The sequence below is a fragment of the Palaemon carinicauda genome, chromosome 22 (genome assembly GCF_036898095.1).
Source record: "Palaemon carinicauda isolate YSFRI2023 chromosome 22, ASM3689809v2, whole genome shotgun sequence".
In the NCBI taxonomy this organism is placed as follows: Eukaryota; Metazoa; Arthropoda; class Malacostraca; order Decapoda; family Palaemonidae; genus Palaemon; species Palaemon carinicauda.
The window spans coordinates 45,229,677-45,248,399 of NC_090746.1; positions in this window are offsets into that span (position 1 = coordinate 45,229,677).

The following is an 18,723-nucleotide window of genomic DNA, read 5'->3' on the forward strand; positions in this document are numbered from 1 at the left end:
AACGATGGAGGAAAGGGTCTTTCCCAGCTCATCTGGGAGAGAGGACGATGATGAGAGAATAGGTTCAGGGGCCTGAACCGGAGTAGCCAACACCTCGTCGACCTCTTCCTCTTCATTGTCTGGAGCCTGCTCTTCATCCTGGTCTTCTGCCAGAAGGTCATCTTCCAGACGCTCGGACACCTCCGACATCCTATCGTCCAATTGGATGTCCTGCAGGGCGTCCGCGACTTCAGAATCCACAGGGATCTGAACCACTAGTATCTCCACTTGAGGCTGGGGAATCACTGCATCAGCTGACGCCCTGGGGAAAAGGTAAGCCCTCATCTTCTCACTTGGAAGATAGGGCCCAGAACTGTTCTTCTGAAAGCCCCTTACCCAGGTATGAAGCTTCTCCCTTGCTGCGTCCCTTGATTCCGCCGTCTTAGGGGAATCAAAAGCCTCAGTAATCAGGTTTGTGCACACAGTACATACCTGCGGGTCCCAATACCGGAGATCACCTTTGGAGACTGCGTATGCTGCGTGCCTCCTACACAAATCATGTCCGCAGAAGTTCTTGCTGCGGACGTTGCAGAAAACGCTTCCACACTTCGGATGGTCCTCCTGCAAAGAGAAGAAAATTTCATGAGTATCAAGTGAACTACGTATCACTGGATATACATAGCTTAGCACAACTAAACTAGAAAGGAAAGACACACTTGTATTTCCCGCACAGTCAATTGCTGCAACCTTCCAGATAATAAAATCGTATGGTTAATCTATTCTAGAGCAACCAATGAATAATTTCCAGAGGAAACAGGTGTAGCTCACACCCAAAAGTGATTTTAAAATGCTGGATAGTAGACAAGAAAGAACTCACTTTCTTTATCTGTAAGGTTACACCAAAGGGCTGTGCGAGACAACACAAAAGTGTTAGAAAAACTTAGTGTTGTAACAAATACTATACTATAGTTTTCTCCCTACAATATATACTATACTGAAAAATACTGGCTACAGTATAGAAGGTAATGTGCCGGCCGTACACACCTTAACTAGTCCCAAAGTATACTACTTATGAACTATAAGGTGGAAGAACGCTGGTTCAAAAGCATGTGCCGGCCGGCAATGACTGCCGGCCGGCAACTACACAAGATAGCACCCGGCTGCCGGCCACTAATCGTAGCGGCCAGCAGACAATGGTGTGATATATAGCCGGCCGGCAAAGGTATACAACCAATGCCGGCCGGCAGCAAAAGAACCAGAGAACTCCGACTGCCCGGCTGCCGGCCACTCAGGCCGGCAGCCGGGCTAGGGTACAACACTAGAAGAAAAACAGAATGGATGCCGGGATAAGAGACTGTACTACCTCATAACCCGGCAACCCGAAAGAGTGCACAAAAGGAAGGGGAGAATATAACTTCAGGCTTCCTGACCAATGCCATCTGGCTCTACAGACAAACATGGATGAGAGACCAAGGGAGGTCCGGGCAGCACTCAAAGCAGAAGACCCTTGCCGGCCGGCAAGGGACTGAGTCAACCCCACATCCTAACCTATGCTAGGAACAGATGTAGAATGACGGACAGGAATGCAATGGCTAGGCCATCACAAAGGAAAGAGGGGGAAAGGGAGAAGAGGGTCCTGCCAACCTTGCTCTAATAATAAATCACGAGCAGCCAAGAAAACTCATCTTAGCCTAGGGGAGATCCGAGGAGGGAGGCCAGCAATACTTGCCAACTCCCTCGGAACCAAAGCAAGGAAGGCATTGTTATTCACAGAAAAGAGGATCTCATCCTCCACACCGAGAACAACAACACTGGACTAGTCTGCTAGATCACAAAAAGAAGGAATCATCTCGTACAGAAACCTTCGAAAGTGAACTAAGGAGGCTAAGCCTCCTATGTCTGTTGTCAGTCTAGCAAGGGAATCTCAACCACAAGCTAGACAGAAACAGACTCAGACTAAGAACTCTGATGTCCTGCCCCCTCCCTGAAGCCAGACTTACTGGAAACAGGAAGGAACAGAAACACCCTAATATAGTTGTATCTAAAGTCAATTCAGATAAACCATTAGGGTTAAGCCCAAGGCTTAAACAGAGGGAAAGGGATTGCACACCTTCTCCGAAGAGAAGAGAGCAACCGGGGAGTGAGAGAAAGTATACTAAGGCCCCATAGACAACTAGCCTAGGCGCAAAGAGAATCGATTACCTAAATCACCGAAACTCACTCGTATACTATCTTGGAAGAAAATCAACATAATCTTAAATGTATAAAACTGCCTAAAGCTTCAATAAAATTTTAAAACACTCGGAAATCTGAATATCATGCCGGAAAGTACTAGGGCCAAACGACTAGGCTACAAGGTATAGCGTAGGCCAGAATCGGCAAATCCTTCGCCAAAACAAAAATACTAAAAGCATCATATAAAGAAATCCTATGTAACGCTGAACAGCTAAAATTATTAAAGTGAAACAGCCGGAAACGTCGCTCTGGCTAACTAAATAACTCATACCTAGCGAGCGACAGCGTCCAGGATGCCTCCGGTAGGCAACAGCTCTTGTAACAACGATATCACTATCAAATCACTTTCAAAATTACCAAGAGCTTACATTTATACATAAAAGTAATAATACTCAACTTATCAGAAGCAGAAGTTGGAGAAAGCATTATAAGTTGAAATAATCCAAGAATTGCGAGAAACACAGGGAAAAAACACCGAGTTGTTCAGCTATGGAAAAAGGAATACAGATGGCACCGTGAGCGGCGCAATGCACGCTTACGAAACGGGAGAGGAGAGATACCTTGCGAGCGGCTCTCCTTTCTTTCTCGTTTTCGTTTTCTTGCCAATTGACCCCTTCGAAGTGTTAACTCTGTTCGGGGTGCAGATTGCTATGTGGCGTGTCAAGAATACGTCCTCTGATATTTCGCGATATCCCTGGTTCTTTTATTAGGGATATTCGCTCTAGGAGTTAGAATTCTGGGTACCTTAAGGTAAATTCTCTGGGAATATTGCCGTAGTTATATATACCCAAGTAAGCTACCCTTTAGGAACTTCCATCAGGACGACATGGCCATCTCACCCAAAAATGATTATTATTAGTGAAGAATATTCCTATCCCATACTCGTCGCCATTGATATCAGCTCACTCACCGGTAATAACAATGTTTATTACTAGTTGAGAATATTCCTATCCCAGCATCATCACCCACTTGTCTTCTAGGTTGGATGGGATATAATCAGAGACTTCTTATTAAGATATGTTTGATTTCTCTCAGGCTTACATCTCCAATCTTCTCTAACAACTTATACAAAACTAACAAATGAGCATCACTCTATAAAAGATTGGATCCTATTGCAATACAAAAGTAAGGAGAATCACATTCTGACTTTAGGACAATTAATCAATGATTAAATCCTTCATAGCATACGCTACTACACTTATTCTGTATGTCTAAACATGTTCTATCAATGCAATACTATACAACATTACTCTTAATACATGTAGCACATATAGTATTACAGTACAAAATACATAACTGTCAGTAATGGTAGACCATGACGATGGATACCTGCTCCTATGCACCAAGGTGTTTGATTTCATAAATGTCCTTTTTGGGCTCAGGCCATGTCGTCCTGATGGAAGGTTCCTTCAGTAGCTTCCTAAGGGTATATATGACTACAGTAGATATTCCCAGAGAATTAAATTAAAGGTTTCACAGAATTCTAACTTCTGGCGCGAGTACCCTAAAGATTTCCTTTTAGGATATCGTATAATAACAGGGGACGTATACTTGACACACCCCGGTTACCTTTGCCTAAGGTAATCTCTCCTCCCTCTGAGGTAGCCTACGCTACATCCTAGTCCTCCTTATCTTGAATGTACTCAAGTGAGGATAGGCTAGGATTTTCTTTCCCAGTCCAGAATCATAGTTCATGAGCTTTGAGTTAGGGTCAGAACCTCAGAGTATCAGTCGTTTGCTCCCAGCTACCCCCTTGGGTGAATGAACTCTCCTTTGGGTCTCCGCTGGAAGGCAAAAGGCGGGGCTCTGCCCTCCCTCCTAGGCCACACCTGGTAGGGTTACGACCCTTCCTCCCTGTGGCTTAGCAACTTGTCCTACGCCTGCCTTCTCCGGGCTAGGGGATATGCTTTCCCTAGCCTAGGTTAGGCAGACCCTAGGATTCTGTTTCTTTATAGTTTAGGACAGCACGACCATTCTGTTCTTTTACTGTACTAACCCACCCTAGGCTGGGATGGCGCCGGTACTGAAACAGAATTCCCTTTAGGGTGTCGGGGAAGGCTCACACTAACCCCCACACTCCTTCTCAGGACCCTTTCCCCTCCCCCTCTGTTCTTTGGTGATGGCCTAGCCATCACACCTCTGTCCACCGTCCTACAACTCGACCGAGTGCCGGCGGGTTGTTGGGTCGGCCTGGTCCTTTCGCCTGCTAGTCCAAGTGGCTTAGCTTCCCGCACATAGTTGAACTATGGGATAGCGTACGACAGGTCGGTCGGCCGGCAGGAGACCTCCCTGCTATCTGAGAGTTCTTCGGTCCTCCCTTGGACCGTCACACGCAACCCTAGCTGACCGCCGGCTGAGTTGCGGCTGGATGGAAGCCTGATCACACTCTTCCTTTCATTTGAACCCTCCTTATCGAGGAAGGCGAGGTTGGGGTAGTGAGCTGCCGCCCCTCCCTCTCCTTTCCTCTATGCTTTCTCTCTCTCTATCAAGTGCCAGTCCACCAGCACACAACTCTGCCGGCAACAGCCGACAGTGTAGCCTAGGTCTCCTCCCAGTCTCAAAGATCGATGTCAGGGAAGGAGTACCTACAGCCGGTTGCCTGCCGACTGCCGGCGGTCGCCGACATGTCGGTGATCTGCCGTCATTCCTAAGGTTGTCTCCTTTTCCCCGCCACATAGACTGATGGCTGGAAGGGGATACCCTCAATCGGAGACCCGCCGGTGCCCAGTGTGCCTCCGACGCATTGGCAGGCTGCCGGCCCCACCTAATTCATATTACGACGGTGGACTGTCACCTTTCTCTAACCCTGCCGGCAGTGCGCAGTGTCTCTTGTATGGCTGTACACGGTAGCCAGTACATCTGTGGTATAGTACATACCCTAGACAGAAACTTATGGTGTATAGTTATGCAATAGATATTTTCTAGCATACTCTGTGCATCCATGTGCAGTCCCTTGCCGGGACCTATTCCAATTGGGATAATTATTTCCCCTTTTCCTTATGCTGAATGATCTCAGCTCTCTCCCTTTCACCACTGCTAACACCTCTGAGGAAACAATAGCTATGCTTCTCTATCCCTACTGGATAGCTTCCTCCTTCGGGCGTCTCCGAATGAAAGCCCTAGAGTTAGTATTGGTGTAAGGTTGCTGCAATTGGCTGGGCGGGATTCACAAGTATGTGTCTTTCCTGCTTCATTTCCAGCTTACCTATCCTAAGCTTACACTTGGAAAGGAATCTTATACTGTATTTGAGATTACTTTAAGACTAATCTAATATTACTTTAAGTCTATCATTATAGACTTCCAAATACTCATGTACCCCTGTCTTCTTTACAGGAGGAGTACATCCGGTGTGAGAGCGCCTTCTGCAGCATTCGGCACCGTGACTTCTACGGCTGCTCCGTCACCCAGGGATCTCTGAGGTACTGGGACCCGCAGGTGTGCACTGTCTGCAAGGACCTGCTCAACGAGGCGTTCAAGGCTCCCCAGTCGGCGGAGTCAAGGGACATTGCTCTTCCCTAAGGTATCTGCGGATGCCGTAATCCCCAAAGGGTCGAGAAGAGGAACCTACAGAGGCTCCTGACTCCGAAGAAGAAGGCGCCCCTGCACCCTCTATCGCTTCCGTAGTCATCTCGGAGCCAGTCCCCTCTACATCGTTCACTCCTATATCCACAAGAGCGGACGACTCCATGGACAACTTCCAGGCCATGATAGCGGTCCTTGAGGAGAGGCTCCGCAAGAGGGACGAGGACTTCAAAAAAGAGATCCTCCGTTTGACGAAGCAACCTCAGTGGAAGATCAACGTGAAGGACCTTCCAACCTGCTCCGTGACAAACCCTTGGAGGCATGCCGAGCACATGCCTATAACGAGTGGCAGGATCTTCGTGAACGACAAGCTAGGTGCCGTTCCCCTTGAAGAGGTGGAATTCTGGCCTAGCTTTGAGGCGTACCCGGACTGCTACATTCACCTCAAGTCTGAACCTGTCTCCAAGGAGGAAACCGAGCCGAAGGAGGTCATTGTGTTTGACCACGCGAAGGCTCAATCTCTGCTAGCCGGTTGTTTGAAGGACAAGGGCTACACCAACTCCGAGGTGCCGGCTCTAAGCAAGAAACACCCATCTTTTCTTGCTCCAAACACCATGGTCTTCCCCTTCGCGGAGAAGTCCCTTCTAGCGGTGTTAAAGGCGGTGGAGGAAGGGAAACCCTTCCGACGACAAGAACTGGAAGGACATCCAGTTAACTTTCTCTGTGGGAAAGTTAGAGGCCGACATCGCTGGACGTCAGTTCAATGAGGACCTCCCCAAGCTCTCCGAATATTTTTTTCGTCGGGAGCAGGACACTAAAGAGAGGCTAGCCGCCTCCCTTTCCCTCCAGGTGCTCATGGAGACGATGGCTGGGGAACAGTGGACCCCAGGCGTCTACATGATCTTGGCCAAGACCCACCTCGCTACCCTGACAAAAGACTTTTATAGCTTCGTCAGGGCACGGAGAGCCTGCAGAGAGTTTGTGTTTGTGAATCCCACCGTAAAACACTAACCGAGGAAGCAGATTTCCTCCAATATCTGGGGGAAAGATCTCTTTCCAAATGACCTCGTGAAAGAGATCGTCGACAAGGCCGCCACAGAGAATCAGAACCTTCTCCAAAAGTGGGGCATTTCAGGCAAAAGGAAATCTTCTCAGGATGAGGGCCTCCAACTGAAAAAGAAATCCAACAAGCCAAGACCACAGCAGCGTCAGGCTAAACGTCAGCTTCCGGCAACTGCTGCTCCCCAGTTGGTGGCTCCAACAAACCTTCCAACTGGTACCCCAGCCGGTGGTGACTCAGTCACCAGCCTTCAAGCCCGCCTACAAGAGGCAGTCGACTACCTTTCGTCCCAGAGCTAGAGACACCGGCAGAGACTCCTCCCGACATCCCTCCTGAGGGAGAGGAGGAAAGGGAGCAAGCGGCCGAAGTGGTAAACCCTCGGGCAAGCAGAAGCAATGAGATGCTTCCGGTCGGAGGAAGAGTCCGCCTCTTCCAGGATCATTAGACCTTCGATCCCTAGGCTCACAGCATCATCAAGAACGGACTAGGTTGGAGCTGGGAAACACCACCACCAGCTTTCCACCAATTCTTCCAACATTCCACCCCCGTTCTGGAAGAATACGTTCAAGAACTCTTTAACAAGAAGGTGATCAAGAGGGTAAAGTTCATCAGGTTCCAAGGAAGACTATTCTGTGTTCCCAAGAAGGACTCCGACAAACTCAGAGTCATTCTGGACTTGTCCCCTCTCAACAAGTTCATAGTGAGCGACAAGTTCAAAATGCTGACTCTTCAGCACATAAGACCCCTACTGCCTCAAAAGGCATACACAGTCTCGAGAGACATGGTGGATGCCTACTGGCACATTCCAATGAATCGCCAGACCTCCTCCTACCTAGGATTCAGGCTTCAAAGAAGACAGTACGCCTTCAGAGCCGTGCCCTTCGGGCTAAATATAACTCAAGGATATTCATGAAGCTCGCAGAGACGATCGTTCAACAACTATGCCTACAAGGCATCCAGGTGATGGCTTACCTGGAGGATTGGCTGGTGTGGGCAGCATCAGAAGAAAAATGCCTGCAAGCTTCAACAAAGGTGATCCAATTCTTGGAACATTTGGGCCTCAAGATCAACACCAAAAAGTCTCAACTTTCTCCAGCTCAGAAGTTCCAATGGCTAGGTATCCATTGGAACCTTCAGTCACACCGTCTTTCCCTTCCACTAAAGAAGAGGAAGGAAATAGCCAGATCTGTCAAGAGACTTCTCAAATCCAAACGGATTTCAAGACGACAACAGGAACGGGTGCTCGGCTCCCTTCAGTTTCCTTCAGTGACAGACCCAGTGCTAAGAGCACAGCTAAAAGATGCATCGGGAGTCTGGAGAAGATACGCATCAAATGCTCGAAGAGATCTCAAGAGACCTGTGACGACCTGGCTACGATCACTCCTAAAGCCATGGTCGGAGGCAAAAAATCTGAAAAGATCGGTACCTCTTCAATTTCTGCCTCCCTCGGTCGTTATCCATACGGACGCATCGCTAGAAGGATGGGGGGGTCACTCCCATCAACGTCAAGTTCAAGGAACATGGTCTCCCCTATTCAAGACGTTTCACATCAACATCTTAGAGGCCATGGAAGTCCTTCTCACCCGGAAGAGGCTGTCCCTATATCCGTCAGTCCACATTCGACTGACCCTGGACAGTGACATCGTGGTCAGATGTCTCAACCGTCAGTGCTCAAGATTACCCCAACTCAACCAAGTGTTGCTGCCCATCTTCCGCCTGGCGGAGAAGAAAAGGTGGCACCTCTCAGTAGTTCACTTACAAGGATTCCGCAACGTGACGGCGGATGCTCTATCCAGGAAGTCCCAGAGCTGCAGATCGACCTCTTCACAACGAGCGACAACAAGAAACTTCCTCGCTACGTGGCCCCATACGAGGACCCCAGATTGGAACAGAGGGACTAAGATTTACCTGTTCCCTCCACCCAACTTTCAGCTACAGGTCCTCACCAAGCTGAGATCCTTCAAAGGAATAGCGGCCCTAGTGGCTCCCAAGTGGCCCCGGAGCAACTGGTTCCCATTAATCCTGGAGGTACAACCCAAGCTAATTCCCCTGCCAGACCCAGTTCTAACCCAACAAGTTCAGAAGTCGACTGTCTTCGCTTCATCAAAGAAAACCCGAGACCTTCATCTCATGATTTTCTCTCCCTAGCCGTCAAGAAGAGGTTTGGGATCTCGAAGGAAAGCTTAGACTTCTTAGAGGAATATAAAACAAAATCTACCAGAAGGCAATACGAATCATCTTGGAAGAAATGGGTGGCCTTTGTCAAGGTCAGAAATCCTAAGGAAATATCAATGGATTTCTGTTTGTCCTTCTTCATTCACTTTCATGGACAAGGCTTGGCAGCCAACACGATTTCCAGCTGCAAATCGGCCCTGACAAGACCCTTACTATATGCCTTCCAGATAGACCTGTCTAGTGACATTTTTAACAAGTTGCCGAAGGCATGTGCTAGACTCCGACCCGCACCCCCTCCGAGACCCATCTCCTGGTCTCTTGACAGGGTTCTCCATTTTGCCATCAAGTTTGGACAATGAAACTTGCCCTCTGAAAGATTTGACTCAAAAAGTGATTTTCTTATTTGCTCTAGCCTCGGGGGCCAGAGTCAGTGAAATTGTGGCATTATCAAGGGAAGAAGGCCAGATCCAGTTCACAGAAACAGGCGAGCTCACCCTCTTTCCTGACCCAACGTTTTTCGCTAAGAATTCAATGAGCTGCCCACCAAAAGGTGGGGTCCCTGGAGAATCTGCCCTCTGAAGGATGATATCTCCCTGTGCCCAGAGGAGAGCCTAAAGGTCTATCTTCTAAGAGCTTTGGACTTCGGTGGAGGACAGCTTATTAAAGGAGAAACATCGGATTCTGACTTGTCACTTAAACAACTAAGGGCGAAGATCACCTACTTTATTTGCAGAGCGGATCCTGACAGTACACCCGCAGGTCATGATCCCAGGAAAGTTGCCTCTTCCCTGAATTTCTTCCAGTCGATGGACTTCAAAAGTCATCGATCATTCACGGGCTGGAAGTCTTAAAGATTGTTCTTCAAACACTATGCGAAGAAGGTGCAAGAGTTGAAACGCTTCGTGGTAGCTGCAGGTAGTGTGTTAACTCTAAGGGTGTCTGTGTTGACCCTACTGCACAACATAGGGAAAATAGTGCCACCGAGTGACACTACGGACTGTTCTTCTACTAAGGTGAAGTCACATAGACTAAAACACTTGTGCCATGTGTTCTAAACATGAAGTGTATATAAGACATTCTAGAAAGACTTTATAATTCCTATGGAATTAACGTGTGTGATGGCAAGTTTTCCTTTTCAGATACCACATCTATTTCCATTAATGTCCCAATTCTATGTAACTAATTTGCATTCCATTACAATTTACATCTATTTATTTTATGTATGCTAATTCTTATATATGCCCAAATAAAAGAATTCGCTGTACTCGTGCATCTTATTTCGCCCTAATATTGTAATAAAATACTGTTTGAGAGTTCTTAATATCCCTCCATACTGTATACAATTATCTGAACAATGAAATACTATGGTTCATCCATTTAACCAAACGCATCTAGACTAAGGTAATTTGTTCCAACACATTATACTTACATTACCTTCTACCTCGCTCTGGGACCGGCAGGTACTTCCTGATGCTGGTTGAGTTTCTTTATCAAGTAACTTCGAGACTTTCCATAAGTACAATAGGACTCATCCCTGCCGGGGGAGCAGGAAACGGTAACATAGTACATGTTTATCTGAGGTGACATATACCGGTAATGTCACAAGGTCTCTGGGGTCATTAGACCAAAGGAATATTGTCTAGAAGTCGAAGGCACTACTGAGGAAAAAATCCATGATACATTAATTCTCTGGTACACTTCCATCAGGACGACATGGCTTGAGCCCAAAAAATGGATTTTGAGCAAAGCGAAAAATCTATTTTTGGGTGAGATAGCCATGTCGTCCTGATGAACCCGCCCTTTTCTCTATTCGGGCCTTGGCAGGTCCCCTCCCAATCTTACTGTATCATGGGGGCTGGCCTCGACGCCAGAAGGAATGAGGACGCGGGCGGTTATGGCATTGGCAAAGATGGCAGCATTTATGACGTCATCCAAGTACCATAACAGTAACGGAAGAGTAGAACTTTGTAACGGCTCCTCCAATATCTTGCCACCAACTTCCCCCTCGAAGAGTAAACGCTATGTGGGGTGCAGGTAGCTATGTGGCGTGTCAAGTATACGTCCCCTGTTATTATACGATATCCTAAAGGGAAACCTTAAGGGTACTCGCGCCAGAAGTTGGAATTCTGTGAAACCTTTAGTTTAATTCTCTGGGAATATCTACTGTAGTCATAAATACCCTTAGGAAGCTATTAAGGAACCTTCCATCATGACGACATGGCTATCTCACTCAAAAACAGATTTTTCACTTCGCTCAATCCGTTTTCACATCCCTCGCGCCGATCTGCTGCATAACTACTGAAGACGAAGTTCATTTGGTACAGCATTACTAAAGATGCTTAGGATTGGGTCTGCTCCTGTACTGCATGCTAAACTTTAAAAGTACATCGACACAGATTCAGGAGTTGGCACCTTTCCTCAACCTCTGTGTCGTTTTGCCCTTTCTTGGCGATCTGTCGCACACCCAAATCTTTCTTAATTAACATCCGTGGCAAAGAAAACTTGGTCTCCATTGATCGTCTAAAACCTGCATATCTCCTGCAAGATGATCCGCTCACAGTTCACTTCTCTCAAGCAGGGTGCCCTATTTCACATGCATGTTTTTTGTTTTTTTTTTAAAGGGGGACGTGTTTCATACACGCTTATACACGTTAATGATTTTGTTTTTTATTATTTCTCACTCTCTCCCACACTGGTATTAGGAAAATCTGCTTAAGCTTGCCATCACATGTTTGAGATTCTTTTTAATTTCTGTGACATTTTTGGCCAAAACTGTTTGTATATAAGCCCGTTATCTGTTTAATAAACGTTTCTTGCATTCACCTCGCATCTCTGTAGTACCTAACAGCTCTCCTTGCTACAGTCTAATGCGAGGTGTGAGTAGGCCCGTCGGTATATGCACATCTCTGGCCTCTAAAATTTCCTAAATTAGATATTGTTGATATTCGTGCTTGCAGGTACATAACTCTTCTGTTATAATGGAATAAAATGATATCGGAATGATCAGAAACATATTTTACGAGGATATATATAGTCTTTACGTAGAATTAAAAAAGATAATTAAGTTTGCTTCTTTCAAAAACGCTGCATCAAGAAATATTGGATACGAAAAATAAAAAGACATTAAGAATTGTATTTGCTAATGGTACGATTGAGTCGTAGCTCATAGCCTTAAAGAAATGTGTCCTTCACATTATTCCCTATTTCTGTAGATTTAAATCATGTACATATAACATGTAACTGAAATTATAATTTTCTTTATCACTATTTTCCATGAAAAAAAAATAGTATAAAAAATAGATAGCAACCTCCTCATTTAGAAACCAAATTTTATTTAGGTTCCACTAATGATTATGAAAATTATATGTAGGACTAGTATGAAATTATAAAATGTACATAACGATTGTTTCTATTGATAGAACATCAATATTTTATACATTCAAAACACGCAGTCTTTCCTTCTGTTTTTCTCAGAAACTTAACACCAATTCCCAGGACCACGATTTCTTACCCGCGTAGTTAAAGCTTCTATAGTATTTATTCCCTTCCTCTATTTAAACACAAAATTAAAAAATTTGGAGATGGATTAAGATTCTGTATCCATTGCAGTTACCGATCGATTTAATACCATGATCCGTCATCCACATCTATATTTTGACAATTATATGCAAATTTTAATTCGTATTTTCAAAGGGATTCCTTCACAAAACATATGTTCCTACTTAGTTCACATTTTGCTTTACATATGAATATTTCTATTACAATTTCTCTCTCTCTCTCTCTCTCTCTCTCTCTCTCTCTCTCTCTCTCTCTCTCTCTCTCTCTCTCTCTCTCTCGTTGTTGCAATCCCGATCCTCCTATTTCAATGATTGTTTTCCAATATGAACCAGATCTGAAATGTCTTTCGTAAGCCCCGAATCAATCCCAAAATGAACTGATAATCCAGGCCTTCTACACTTTTGCCAATGTTTCCTACATTGCCCGTATTTCTACTTCGGCTAATTACCACTATTAGCAAACGCTTCCCAAAACTCTGGGTAATTCATGGTTAAACAGGAAATTAATCAACTCCTGCTGATGATCCCGATGAAAGAAACTAACAGAAACGACTCCCAAACGGTACGTAATTTGAACATTAAAGAGAGTTTCATCAATTACCCAAATCTAATTAGTTGCTGAGTTATATGGATGTACCTAGATAGTAATTAGATTACTTTTCTTGCTGTGAATGTTGTATTGGGTAATTTGTAGTGTTATCGTATTATTTAACAACTTTAGCTCGGGGCAAAAGCAACGAAATTTGGTTTTAAAAATGTCCACATAAAAAGATGTCATTTATGATTATTTAACTTTTGTACCATCTCGTGTGTAATAAATGGTCTGAGAAAAACTATTCTTGTTCTACATATGGACTACCATAGCAGGATTCTCGCCCGAGATACCTGTAAATTAATCTTTTCTATTACACATCTTCAGTATATAATGTCTTTTCTTGAGGAAAACGACTAAAAATAAACTATTTTAGAGTGGAAATACTACTACGGAAGAAAAGGGTTGAGTTCCTTGACAATTTTGCTGATGGCCTGCCTGTAGAGCGACGACGTGGCGATATATAGCCAATCTTCCCATTGCAGCTGTAATCCATTCTCTCTCTCTCTCTCTCTCTCTCTCTCTCTCTCTCTCTCTCTCTCTCTCTCTCTCTCTCTCTCTCTCAAACTATATCACATAGCAAAAGAAGAATCCAGAAAAAAAAAACTCACCGCTAACCGCAGTTTTCATGCTTTCAACTATCGAAATTTAGATAAATCCCTTGAGCTAAAAACTTCTTAACCTTAGGCAAGTTATATATTTACACATATGGTTTATCAGTATCCACAAACCTCATAAACACATGCCTACCATGCATATCTATCTTGAAAGTACTCTTACTAATTCCTCTATCACAGGCAATGGTTACAGGGTCTTTCTCTCCTTTCGATTTTATACTTATATAGCAGCCAATCGTCCTCCATTCTTCCAACGAGATAGATTCCTCTCAAAACAATGTGAAACCTACTGTTGCATATGGTAGACTTTTAAAAGCTTTTACATACCACATTTCTCACCGTATCCGCTACTCTTATGCTTCCCTTACTAAACATAATTTTTCTTAATTTCTTTCATTTTCGTTCATGCTTTCATTCATGGATATTCTATATTTATTCAAAATCTTTTTCAAAATCCCTCCTGCCTTCCTTGATTCTCCATTTCTTATTATCATCCATTGATTCCCTCCCAAATACTTTAGAAATCAACTGCTTGCATTCTGTCACCACCTATGTCAACATCCATTGCTCCATCTTCTTTGTTCACTTTTAATATCAACTCTTAACTGACTATGCACATTTCACGTTAATAGAAAACTTTTAAATGCTCTCAAATTCTTTCTCTTGTTTCTTAATTACTTAAAACCATCCATATTACTTTTAATTTAGCATATCTATTTTTATCATTTACATGTAAACCTCTCGTATATCAGTTTCACAAATGCTTTAACCAACCAAGAGAGCAGGCAAGCATTAGAAGTGGATATTCAAGAACTGACCATATCCGTGTAATTAAAACCAGCTAATGGAAAAATAAGCAGAGTATGACAAACCACTGTGCACTGTATAGCATATATAGACCAAGAGAAAGCTTTTGATTATTTCAAAAGCTCAGAAGTAATGAAAGCCCTTCAAAGACAAGTACTAGATGAATCTTATGTTAGAGCACTTGACGATATCTATACAGGAAGTACAGCAGTCATAAAACTACATGAACATAACGGAGTTAGACAGTGAGACCCTATCTCTCCTAAAATATTCACAGCATACCTAGAAGAAGTTTTTAAGAATTCTGATTGAGAATATGTAGGAATTAATATAAATGGGGTATACCTTAACAACTTGAGATTTGCAAATAACATAGTTGTGTTTTATTAGTGAATCATTGGAGGAATTACAAAAATATTATTTGATGATTCAGAAATGTAGGACTGAAAATGAAAATAAGTAAAACTAAGAAAATGTTCAATGAAAATGCATAGAGACAACAAATAAGAGTTATGGACGAACCTTGTTGATGAATATACGTACTTAAGACAGAGGGCAAGTGTTTCCCCAGGACAGGAGACCGAAATTAAAAAAAAAAGGATGAACATAGTAAACAACAATAATATTAGAAAAAGTAAAATATATACCACTTTCTCTAAAAATAAAAGTATTTAATCAGATGGTCCTACCAGTTTTGAACTATGCATCAGAAACTTAGAGCCTTACTAAAACTTTAGAACATAAGCTAGTTTCAACTCAAAGATCTTTGGAAAGAATAATGATAGGAATAACACTAAGCGACAGAAAAAGAGAAACATGGATAAGAGAGCAAACTAAAGTAGATATATTAAAAAGAAAATGGACATGGGCAGGACATGTAATAAGAAAGACATAAGAATAACAAGATGGGTCCATAGACATCGCAAAATAAGCAGAAGGAATAGAAGACGATGGATTGACAAAGTAAGAAAGTTTGCGGTTGTGGACTGACATAGAAAGACCATAAACAGACGCAAGTGGAAGAACATGTCTGAGACCTTTGTTCTGCAGTGGACTAGCAATGTCGGATGATGTTGATGATGATGAAAAAAAAAAAAAATATATATATATATATATATATATATATATATATATATATATATGTGTGTGTGTGTGTGTGTGTGTGTTTCCTAATCCTTGTATACAAAATATGTGTTTTATACTAGCAGATTAATGACGTTTTTAAGAGTACTATGACTGTCATAAATTGGAGGGCGCAATCACTGAACTCTGTTATACGCGACGTGTCCCTAGTCTCATAAGGTGGTGATGCGTTCGACAGTATATTTCATCACAGTGGAGAATTCGACAAAACCCAACAATTCAACGTATTGATAGAGCTATATTGCATGTTACTTGCAGAGGGTTAGTCAGTACCATTAGAGCGTTCGTTAGACAAAGTACTCACCTGAGAGCATCGGCTGTGTACTAGTATATTCACAAACCTTTTTGTAATAAAGTGAAAAAACCCATGTTCCTATGACTCATTATCCGTTGATATGGAACATACTGGTGTCAGTATGGTGTGAGCGAAGTTGTTCTTTAAGCAGGTAAAATAAAAGTTCAAAATGCCTAGATACAAAAGGACTAAGATAGCAGACTCTGCTGCTGTGGGCGATGAAAACGAAGGAGCAGTTGGTTATAGTGATGTCGATGAAGAATATAGACGAGAACAACGAACGCAGGACTTGGAAAATAAGTTAGATAACTTAGCTGAGCTAATGAACAGATTCTTAGTTGAAAGAGAAGAGGAGCAGTGCGTGCATAAACAAAGTTCAAACGCTCACAAGTGAAAGTACACATGCACAGCCGAGTGAAGTTACGCTAAACATCATAATTCGGAAATTGCCAGAACTCCCGGCAAGTATTAGGCCTTCTGATGATCAGCGGCCTAACAAAGGGTTTCAATCGATTGAAGTGTTTTTGAGAGACTTTAAAGTAGCCACATATGGGTGGTCAGACATAGGAAAAGCAATTCAAGTAATTCAATTGCTGAAAGATGCTCCGGCAATGGAGGTAATGTGTTGGCCACAAGAAAGGTTAAGAAGTTATACTGAAATAAAACAACGTTTAATTGAGAAATACGCCTTACCTGATGCAAGAAAAGGGGACATAATAGAAAATTACAAACACAACAATTGGAAAGGTGAATCCGTTCTTAGTTTTGCGACTCGCATTTTTCGGGATTGTGATATTTTTGGTACCCGGAGTGCCAATCTCCCAGAAAGCAATTGCCCGTAAATATTTTCACAGATTAGTAAACCCATATTTATGTGGTTATTTGGTCAATGACAATTGCTCGTTAGCAGATGTAGTGATGGCGATACAAAACAGTCTAGACATTTTGCTAGAAGAAAAAATTACTGAGAATAACTGCCCCGATTCCGAGAAAGTGGCAGCCATGAGAGGCACTCACCAACCCCCAAAGCGGGAGAGGGGAGAACGCAGTCAGCAGGTGAGAAGAGTCTTCAGATGTTGGCAGTGTGCGGGAGAGGGGCACCGAGTGCCCCACTCAAGGATCTTCCCACTGTTACTCTTGTCAGGCCCACGGTCATCTGTCTCGAGAGTGCCCAGCAAAAAATGCCAAGGGCAGCCGGGCTGTGACACACACACACCACCTCCCGCCCAACATCTGAAGAAAAGGAAAGAGAGAAAGGGGGAGACCAGGGAGATTGATAACCCTCCCCCCTTCCCCCCCCCCCCCTCCCATGACATCACAGGCAGCAGCCGAGGCAGCGATGGGAGTAACTACGACGGACTTGGTAGAGTAGGCACTGTGACCTCCATCGGTACCCCCGACCTCACCCCGGCAGCACTAGGGAAAGGAGCAGGGGGCAGCGGCATTGCAAGCGAGGTCATTGGCACGTGCCCCATATATCCTAATGGGCGGCTAGGAATGTTAGCAGTCAGGATTGACCTACCAGATAAATCCATTTTGCTGATTGAAAAAGGATTCTCCTCAAACCTCACTACAGTCAGTGGCATCCATCATCCTCGACACGCCAGAAGGAAATAAACTACACGCAAGACATACAACGATCATCAACATTAAGATGGGATCTGCGAAGTTTACACATGATTTTTTTTGTCTTGCCCACCTTAGGAATTTGAGGAATCGAGGCTATATTAGGGTTAGATTTTGTCATGGGTAATCAAATATACATTTTTGGGGAAAAAGATACAATAACAGTAAGAGCAGGAGGGTGCATTTTGCCGATAGAAAGTCATGAGAGAGTAAGTGCATGTGTGGGAACGGAGAGACATTTAAGTAAGGTAACAGCTGTACCGGAAAGAGAAGTGTTGCCTCTCCAGACTTTTAAAAGCATGTCAGTGTCTCCCTGAGGGAACCAAGGTCATAGTTAAACCCCATGACAGATGGGCAAAAATAGTCTTAGAGGGCTTGTCAGAAATAAAAGAGAACAGAGCTGATATAACGATAATTAATTTGTTAAATAAAAGAGTTGTGTTAGGAAGTGATTCTGTGTGTGAATTAGAGTTATGTGAAATTGCTAATAATTGGATCTTGGGAGCCACAACTTCAGCCCGCACGGACGAACGCACTCAGAACTTGATTATGCAAGCTCAAAAACTATGTCCGTCAGGATATCAACCTGTAGTTAGTAACATTGTTAATAATTATTCCGATGTAATTGCTATTGCAGACGAGCCACCCGGGAGGATTGATCGATTTCCCTTTACCATTGAAACTGAGCAGGCGGAGCCGATCAGGTCAAGGCCCTATAAGTTACCCATTCATATCCAGAGAGAGATAGAAAGGAAAATTAATAAAAAGGGAACAGGGGATAATCGAGGAGAATGAATCCCCTGGGCTTCTCCAATTGTAGCTGATAGGAAAAAGGATGGCTTGATAAGATTGTGTGTTGATTATAGGAAGTTGAATGCAGTCACTAAGGATAATGAATTTCCATTGCCCTCGATTGAAGAATTACTTGTGAAGGTACGGGATGGTAAATATTTGGCAACTATTGATTTGAAATCTGGATACTTTCAAATACCCATTCAAGAAGACAGTAAATGTAAAACGGCATTTATAGCTAACGATCAACTATTTAGGTTTAATTTTCTTTCTTTCGGTGTTAAAAATGCCCCAAGTCATTTTTCTAAAGTAATGATGGCAG